Source organism: Lactuca saligna, chromosome 9 (genome assembly GCF_052625555.1).
Source record: "Lactuca saligna cultivar CGN05327 chromosome 9, ASM5262555v1, whole genome shotgun sequence".
Lineage (NCBI taxonomy): Eukaryota > Viridiplantae > Streptophyta > Magnoliopsida > Asterales > Asteraceae > Lactuca > Lactuca saligna.
Genome location: NC_136425.1, coordinates 62083710 through 62094023, shown reverse-complemented (window position 1 = coordinate 62094023; position 10314 = coordinate 62083710).

Below are 10314 nucleotides of genomic sequence, written 5' to 3'. Positions count from 1 at the left end.
GGTCCCCTTGTGATGCCAATTAGCCATCACATGAATACCGTCACATGTGATGAGGCTCAGATAATCCTTCAAGTAGAGGACTCGTTCCTACAACGGTTGGACTCAAACAAGAGCTGCGCAATAGGACCAAATCCAACACTCTGAGATTATCCAACCCTGATCACATGTGACGTACCGTATCCACCTAATGGCTAACTCCCATCACTCAGAATCCCACCATGCACAAAGCAAGCAACATTCAGACAAAGGGAAAATCTAACCATAACATACTCAAGCAATCATATCCACATAGCAAGAATCCGAACTAGCATGCAACACAACTCATAAACTCAGGCATAACCTAAACAGGCTATCCTACTACTATCAATTCAGCACTATCATGCAGATCAAAAGCACATATAATAGGCACATAAGGCATCATCCCTAGATCCTTAGTCCTAATCTAGCATGTTGTTCTATTAACTGGTAATCAAAACATAGACTTGTATGGGTATTTTGGGGTACTTACTTGAGCTCGGTTGATTGCACGCACCACACCTCTTTTCTCTTTTCAAAGTTCTTTTCTTTATGAATTCTTTTTACTTTTCTAAAACCATTTTCTTTCTCGAAACTCTCTTTTTAGAAAACTGTCTTTTCGTTTTGAAAACTCCCATACCAAATCCTCAGCTTGAGTTCAGACACACCTGAGAGCATGTCCAAATCCCTTAAACCAAGGCTCTGATACCAACTTGTAACGACCCAAAATTTAAGACCAAAAATTTCTTTTTATAAATCATTACTTAAAGTAAAGTCATCATTTCAAAACATAATATGAGTATAAGTTTTCAGAACACATATTCATTATTAGAGTAAACATTCCTAGGCTGTCTAATCTATGGTGTGTGCCATGCGATCACCCCGAGCTCTTCCCTCCGCTACCAGAAGTACCTGAAACCAAAACTGAAAACCGTAAGCACGAATCTTAGTAAGTTCCCCACCCTACCACATACCATGCATAACCACATATTGCACATACTGGGCCACGCCCGCTATCTTGGGCCTCGCTCCCTACCTTGGGCCTCGTCTGCTACAACGGCCCCGCCTGGCTTCGAGCCCCGCTCGGATACAAATCTGTCACCATACAAGAAAATCACAAAACAGTTTAACACATACGAATGTGTCCAAGTAATCATAAACAATTTCCCTTGACTCTTACTAGGACTTCTTCATTGCTCAATCTTCAATCATCAACTCTACTTCAACCCGATTAGTGATGAAAATATCAGATGATGAGACAACTTCAAGAATTTCACCAATCGTTCCATCATCTTGCCAATCGAAGGTGTACTTTAGACGTACCGTACTCCTCTAAACGTACTTTTATTTCATAAGACATACTGTAAAGGCAAGATACCACTCTTACGATATCTTCTGATAGGTGTCATCCACTATCATAAGCCTTCTTCATTTCCTCCATTTACTTAATTTCTCTACGAGTCTTCACCATGACCCCTTGTACATCCAAGCAGACATTCGGTGTACCAAGCGAGAATTTTAAGATAAGAAAGCTTTAATTACGATAAACGTATAAATCTCCTTATCACCCCGAAACGTTTACATGCTAGTTCTAATACCGTAGCCATACGCTTAGAATCCTAAACACATAAGGTTTCCAGATCCGGTTGGCAACAGACCATAGATCCGAACAAATAATAGCATCAATATAGCTATCACACAAAACATTTAGCACATAAAAGCTTTTTAGGCATCATTCCTAAAATAAACTAGTGCTTGTGTCAATTTAGGTGTACTTATGCTTTGTTTTATAAATCAGAGTAATCGTTTAAAGAAAACGGTTGCAGAATTTGTTCCCAAAACAAGATATGATAAAAACTTATCAAAACATTTCTCAAAGAGAATGTATTTTCATTAAATAATAAAACCTCGGGATGTCATGTTCCGATACAGACACATAAGCATAAACAGAACATACATTCATTTACTCTAGTGATTTACATCTCCTTTAATCTCTCAGTGCAAAGCAGCTTTGTATCGATACCTGTGATACAATTAAATTGAGTGGGTCAGGCTTGGGAGCCTGGTGAGCATATAGGGTTTTCATCCCACAATGTTATATCATATAAATATATATATAACATCCAAAATTATATAATTTCACCATATAAAAAGGCAACTCTTATCCCACCCCATCGATCCTCACAATGCCACGATCTAAACTCTTGTATCTAAACTTTTCCTCTTTATCTGATCCCTACTCACGAATCTAAACTAATCTATCCACCTGATCCATACTCTCGGACCTAAAACTAACCTCTTGGTCTAATCTATACTCCCGGATCTAAACTAATCTCTTGGTTTGATCCATACTCACGGATCTAAAACTGTGCCCAATCCATACTCCCTGAATAGGGACAATTTACTATGTCTTAATCCATACTCCCGGATTAATGACAAGTTTACCTATTGGTCTGAACCATACTCCCGGATCTAAAACTGTGCCCAATCCATACTCCCGGACTAGGGATAATTTACTATGTATTAATCCATACTCCCGGATTAATAACAAGTTTATCTCTTTTTCTATTCCATATTCTCGGATCTAAATCCAATCTCTTTATCTAATCCATACTCACGGATCTAAAACTAACCTCTTGATCTGATCCATACTCACGGATCTCATCTACCCATGTCCTACCCAACATATTCGTAGATACAAAATATATATACAGTTTAACTCATTAAAACCTATATAGTTCATCCATTCCATACTCAATCTCAAATAAACAAACAATATATAAACACATAGCACGTATTTCATAACAAATACTTAATATTTATGTGTTAGAAGAATGTGACCACATACTCACCCAAAACATATACCTAATACATTCAAACAATACTTGTATTATAATCGTGTTTATGAAAGGGACTATACACTCACTTGATCAGAAGATGATCGGACAACACTACGACTTGTAGAAGTAGTATTCTTCGGTGAAACCGGGATCACTTCACACACCTAGTTTCTCGCGGGCAGAGCTTCAGCTCGGAAACTCTTTTCTTCTTGGGATCTTCGGGCTTCAGGACTTGCTTCGGGTCTCGGGGTTGATACTGGGGCTTCGGGGGGTTAAAATAGGGCTTAGAGGGTGTATCGGGAGTGGGAGAGAAGGGATGGAGCTACCATAGTCGGCTGGCCCTTCAAATCTATTTATAGGGCAAATTTGGCCCTTGCCACGTCGTGGGATCCTATTGCCACATCGTGGGCTTGATCGTCACTGCATGCGTCATCCCAAGTTGCATTTGGGGGACTCACGGAGCTGTCAGGAGATTTGCCACGTCGTGGCACTGCTTGCCACGTCGTGGTCTCTGATAGTTTTGGGGTTTCACGCCCTGAACTTCAGTAATTCATAACTTTCGCATACGAACTCCGTTTTCGACGTTCTTTATATCGATGCGAAGGTGAGATTATGCTCTACAACTATCGTTTAGACTCCATTGGCTAATTTTGACTTTATTTTTAATATATAATAAGTATATTACTTATATATTATCTATAGTAGGCCGGGACAGGAAAACTCCGTTCGAAATTCATAACTCCTTCATCTAAACTCTGTTTTCTTCTGTCTTTTTATTGTTGCACTACAATCGAATAAATCTTCAACTCTTGTTTAGATCACTAAGGATAGATATCTATCTACCTTAAGTTCACTATTTACGTCGCGCTGGGTCGCACTAGGTCGTGCCGGTTCTGTCGCGAAACTTCGACAGGTCATAACTTCTTCGTTATAACTCGGATTTTGGCATTCTTTATATGCATGGAAACCTTGTGAAATATACTACAACTTGGTTAAGATTAATCCTTCTAAATAATCTTCCATCAAAAAGTCATTTTTTGATGCTTATCGTCTCTAAATTGACTAGCCCGGATCTACGGGCGTTACACCTGGTCAAGGTCAAAGTCAACCTTCCAGGTCAACACTACCTGTCAAGTCACCCTACTGACTCGCCGAGTTCAAAATGATCAGATTCCTTCCATTCGCGACTCGACTCGCCGAGTCAGTCCATGACTCACCGAGTCTACCGATTTCTGAGTCCTGACCTATCCAACTCACTGAGTCTCCACCCGACTCACTGATTCGAGTCTCAACTTGAAGGGTTTGGGGTTTCACGACCTGACTCACCGAGTCCAAGAACAGACTCGCCGAGTACAAGGCAATCTTCATACGACTCGATGAGCTGTTCATCCCACTCGTCGAGTTTCTCCACAACTTCATGCTACTCGCTGAGTCCACTCAAAGGACTCGTCGAGTCCCTTCAGTTATCCTTACATGCAGAGGACTTTTGAGTCATGCATGGACTCCAAACTGTAGATCTACCTTTCCCAAGCCTATTCCTCACGTAAAGTTGCAAACTTTACGTGTAGAGAAGGAGATCTAGGCAGAATATGCCATAAACTAGGGTTTAAGGCCAAGGGGCTTCAAAATCAATTCAAGGGTTGATACTTTATGGGGTTTTAGATCAAAATAAGCATGGATCTGAGGTAACAACCTCATATCTGAACCCCTAGCTCGAAAGGTCACTCTTATGCCTTGAATGCCCAAATACACACATAGATCTAGGTGCAAAGAAGGGAAAATAGCAGCTTGTTACCTCCAAGATGAACACCACTGAAGTAGATCTCGGATCTACACCTCCTCCTTTGAAGCAACCTTCTTCATCTTCAAGTTCCTTTCCCAAAGTTCCTTCCTCCAAGCTATATCTCTCAAATGATGGAAGCTCTCACGAAATCAAGGGTGTACTGGTTCTCTAGGGTGATATGGGGGCTGAGGGAGGGACATAACACCCTTTAAATAGGGTACAACTACCGGTATTAGGGTTTTCCTTGTTCAGACCAGACTCACCGAGTCACCTTGGCCGACTCGCCGAGTCGGTCGCTTACTCCTCGACTCGGATCCCGATCGGACTCGCCGAGTCCCTCCTTGGACTCGCCGAGTCTACCCTTAAAATTAGGTCTTTTCTTTCCTTTCTTGGCCTCCAAAACTTTGGGTGTTACAACTCTCCCCCACTTAAACTAAACTTTGCCCTCGAAGTTTACTATACTCTACTGCCTGCGATCTGCCTCCAATACCCCACCATCCATTCTAACACCAGTTGCCTAACTTTGCTGGCCTTCCGCTCAGTCATTCAGACTAACATCAATCCTTATCGATAATAATCTCGGGTGCGTCCTGACCCTGAATATCCTAGAAACACAACTTACTCAACCGACAATCTTTCTGGTATTCTCCGAGTACTGCAACATAGGGGTTCACCACTTCTTTCCTTGCGCGATTTCCTTGCCTTCCCAAGGCAACGCTCCATAACCATTTATCTCCTCTGCCACTGTGAAGACCCTATCTTCACCCAGTCTATTACTCCCGCTACTCTGTACGGGTCATCATTGCCAGTATCCACTTGGCATTCTTTCTACTATCATTCGGTGTCGAGCAACCCACGATCAACTAACTGAATTCCACCATACTCTGCATCCCCGCACTGATACTGACTAGAAATCCTGCTATTCCTTATCTGGCTTCCAGATGAACTAAGACCATCCTAGTCCCTACCAACCTATCAATATCTAGATTACCGACTCTCACCGATTGCTGACCCATCACAACCACTAGTCGCTCCCAACGACATTCGAAGAAACTTCCGCCACTTATACTGCTCAATCTATTCTACCATGCTGGCAATACAATTTCCTGGGATCCCCGATCCCCTTATCTAGACACTAAGATCCTTACCAGGTCCCACCTATGCTGCTAAAACAGACGGGCCTCGCCCACGGGTCTCACCCAACCATAGTACTGAGCAACCCTGCTCTCAGTTCTCACCTATATTGTTATTCTCATACGGGCCTCGCCCACGGGTCTCACCCGACTATATCCTAGAGCGGCCTCTCCCAAGGTCTCATCTCTCAAGGGCTATACAGGCAACTCCTTACCATTCTCATCCATTCCCCATTCCCGATCCCTATCTGAATGCTAGGAGATAAGGGCCTCGCCCCGACTCCACCAACGAAGCTACTACGGAATGCTACGGCTGCCCCGTAGTCTGACAAAACTTCCCACCACTGACTGCTAGTGAATGCTACGACCGCCCCGTAGTCTTACATCACTTTCCACCACTGACGGCTGCTGAAGAAAGCTGAGGCTCTCCCGCCACTCTTCCATGCTCTACATGCTGCTTCTGCCACTGACTGCTAACACGAAAACATCTCCTGCTATTAGACCTCAAGATCTCCATTCCGAATCACACGAGTCCTACAGGCGACCCTTCAACCTGAATCCGAACCGCATACTCACCATTACCCTTTACACGCATGGACTAATGGGGAGTTTCTCAAACTCCCAACCCTGAACTACTCAATCCGTCAAACGCTGAAGTACCTCCTTTCCTTCTCAGAAATCACATACTCGATCTGGATTTGCGTGCTCTTACCCTTATACACTCGGAGGATTCTCCCCCACTTCGATCCTGCTTACGCCTCGATGCTCAATGAAGATAAATCCCAATCCTTGCTACCATAATCAATCCGCTGAGGAATCCCAAGCTTACCATAGCTAAGGATCTAACCTGTCCATTCTAAAACTTAAACAGCTCCGAACTAGCGAGACATACCGAGTCCCTCCAAGGCATGCTACAGTTACTGCACCCTAAGTAACCTTCTTCGATACAACCCATCCCTTAACTACTAACCAATATCCAAGGTATGCAGATGGCATATAACTCGATCACAATGAAACCGCTCAAAATGAAATGCTCATACAGATAATGATGCAGAACCATAACAATATAACATCATGCACAAACAGAAGAACTAAAAATCGAAATCGCATACCTGCAATGTCCGGTGCTGCTCGCGTCTCCAAGGTAGCCATCTGATAAGCCCTGCCTCCTACCCTAGGCACCTCCGCACGGCCCTGACGGCCGTCTGTGATCCTCAAAGTTGCAGGGGCAGGTGCCATCACCCGTCCTGCTGAAAGCAAACTGGGGCACTGGGCCTTCTTGTGGCCCTGCTAATTGCAGTGAAAACATATCAAGTCTGATCCCTGGGTGATGGTAACAGTACAATCTCTGCTAAAATGACCAGTCCGACCACACCTGAAGCAGCCAGACTCACCACCACTACCACTCCTGCACGCGCACCCGTGCATCCTACCATACTTTCTACATCGACTGCGGTCCTGATGATCCCTCGATCTTGAATCCGATCCCTTGGGCCTTTTGCCCGAACTCGCGGCTACCTGAACCTCATCCGGCTTCCTCTTCCGGATCTGCTCCAAATCAATTTCCCTCTCCCTGGCCCGAGAAATCATATCTTCCAGCGTCTTACAATCGGGCTTGCTCACGAACTCCCTGATGTCATCCCTCAGCATCTCATGATATCGTGCCTTCTTCATCTCCTCATCCGCGACATACTGCGGAACAAGAAGGGCTCTCTCCCTAAACTTGGCGGTGATCTCCGCCACAGTCTCAGTAGTCTGCGTTAAATCCTGAAACTCCTGGGCCAACTGCGCTGCACCTCAATAATCGGCGAAAACTCCACTCTGAACCTAGCTGAGAAATCACTCCAAGTCATCGCGTCCAACGCGGCATCATCACCCAAAGCATGACCAATCTCTTCCCACCAATCCCTCGCTCTGTCCTTCAGAAGACAGGAAGCGAGTCTGACCTTGTCCTCCTCAGGACACCGGCTCGTACGGAATGCGTTGGCAACATCAGCCAACCATCTGCTGCTAGCGACGGGGTCCCTAGCCCCATGATAATCTAGTGCTCTGCAAGCCCTGAACTCCCGAAATGTCAAGGTACGCGCTCCCAACAAAGCCATCATCTCAGTACGGAAGGCTCCCAGCCTCTCATCCAAAATCTCCAATATACCCTCCTTGACAATGCCAAAGATCACAGGAGTCTGAGCTAGAATACTGCGCGTAACCTCGGCTGATATCAACTCTTTCATCCGCTCCTCGAGCTGCTCGGCCCCTAAACCCGAGCCCAATCCCTCTCCAGCGCCTGATCCGCCCGCTGGTCCCTCTTGCAATGTCACCGTACTGAAACATATAACATAACCATTATCAGAATACTCCTCACTACTGCGAGACCAAACATACTTACTACCAGGTTCCCGGTCTTGTCTCGGCCTTTCCCGAATCGAGTACGGATCCTCTGCTTTCAGTAGTACGGGCCCATACTACCTTCCACATCTATCCATACTTTCCTCAAGAACTGCTTTGACTCCACCAGGTCCCTTTTCTACTTCTACTGCTCCCAGCACTACCTCATCCTAGGCTTACCCTAGGGAAACCTCTAAATCAACTCAAACCAGCCCTCAACTGCTGAAGGTCCCCTTGTGATGCCAATTAGCCATCACATGAATACCGTCACATGTGATGAGGCTCAGATAATCCTTCAAGTAGAGGACTCGTTCCTACAACGGTTGGACTCAAACAAGAGCTGCGCAATAGGACCAAATCCAACACTCTGAGATTATCCAACCCTGATCACATGTGACGTACCGTATCCACCTAATGGCTAACTCCCATCACTCAGAATCCCACCATGCACAAAGCAAGCAACATTCAGACAAAGGGAAAATCTAACCATAACATACTCAAGCAATCATATCCACATAGCAAGAATCCGAACTAGCATGCAACACAACTCATAAACTCAGGCATAACCTAAACAGGCTATCCTACTACTATCAATTCAGCACTATCATGCAGATCAAAAGCACATATAATAGGCACATAAGGAATCATCCCTAGATCCTTAGTCCTAATCTAGCATGTTGTTCTATTAACTGGTAATCAAAACATAGACTTGTATGGGTATTTTGGGGTACTTACTTGAGCTCGGTTGATTGCACGCACCACACCTCTTTTCTCTTTTCAAAGTTCTTTTCTTTATGAATTCTTTTTACTTTTCTAAAACCATTTTCTTTCTCGAAACTCTCTTTTTAGAAAACTGTCTTTTCGTTTTGAAAACTCCCATACCAAATCCTCAGCTTGAGTTCAGACACACCCGAGAGCATGTCCAAATCTCTCAAACCAAGGCTCTGATACCAACTTGTAACGACCCAAAATTTAAGACCAAAAATTTCTTTTAATAAATCATTACTTAAAGTAAAGTCATCATTTCAAAACATAATATGAGTATAAGTTTTCAAAACACATATTCATTATTAGAGTAAACATTCCCAGGCTGTCTAATCTATGGTGTGTGCCATGCGATCACCCCGAGCTCTTCCCTCCGCTACCAGAAGTACCTGAAACCAAAACTGAAAATCGTAAGCACGAATCTTAGTGAGTTCCCCACCCTACCACATACCATGCATAACCACATATTGCACATACTGGGCCATGCCCGTTTTCTTGGGCCTCGCTCCCTACCTCGGGCCTCGCCCGCTACAACGGCCCCGCCTGGCTTCGAGCCCCGCTCGGATACAGATCTGTTTTACTTAGGCCTCGCCCACAAACAAATAATAACACATAAACATTTCACAACACATAACTAAACACATGCAACTGGTTCTGTCCTAAGGCCTTGCCTATCCTGGGCCTCGCCCATGTCCTGCTACTGATGAGTCATGGAACCCCGTCCACGCTCCTAACGGTAGTGAGGTACGAGCCTAGCCCACTCTCACTCCTGTTCTAGTTTGGGCCTCGCCCCTGTTCTGCTACTAATGAGATATGGAACCCCATCCACACTCTGCTATTGGTGAGATATGGGACCTCACCCACACTCACCTCCCTACCAGGCACATACATGTATCACACAGACAACAAGTATAATCTAGCATGTAAACGAATCCTTGGGCACCCACCCGCTATTACTGGACCTCGTCCTGAATATCATACTAGAATACCGTGCCTAGGGCTAACCCCCGGGTCTTTTACTCATAACTACATGGGCTGGCAATGTGGCCTTAGACCCATTCACACGAAGGGAAACTCACTTGCACTGGCTGAACTTGTTGATGATCTCACTAGCTGCTACCCAACAACTCACGGAACTCCTGCTCCCCTTGCTCCCCGAACTACCAATATCAATGCAACACTGAGTCTAAATGACCCCTGAAAGACAACCAAGTCAACCCTGGTCAAGGTCAAAGTCCTGGTCAAAGTCAACCTTCCAGGTCAACACTACTCGCCGAGTCACCCTACTGACTCACCGAGTTCAAAATGATCAGATTCCTTCCATTCGCGAATCGACTCGCCGAGTCTACCGATTTCTGAGTCCTGACCTGTCCAACTCACTGAGTCTCCACCC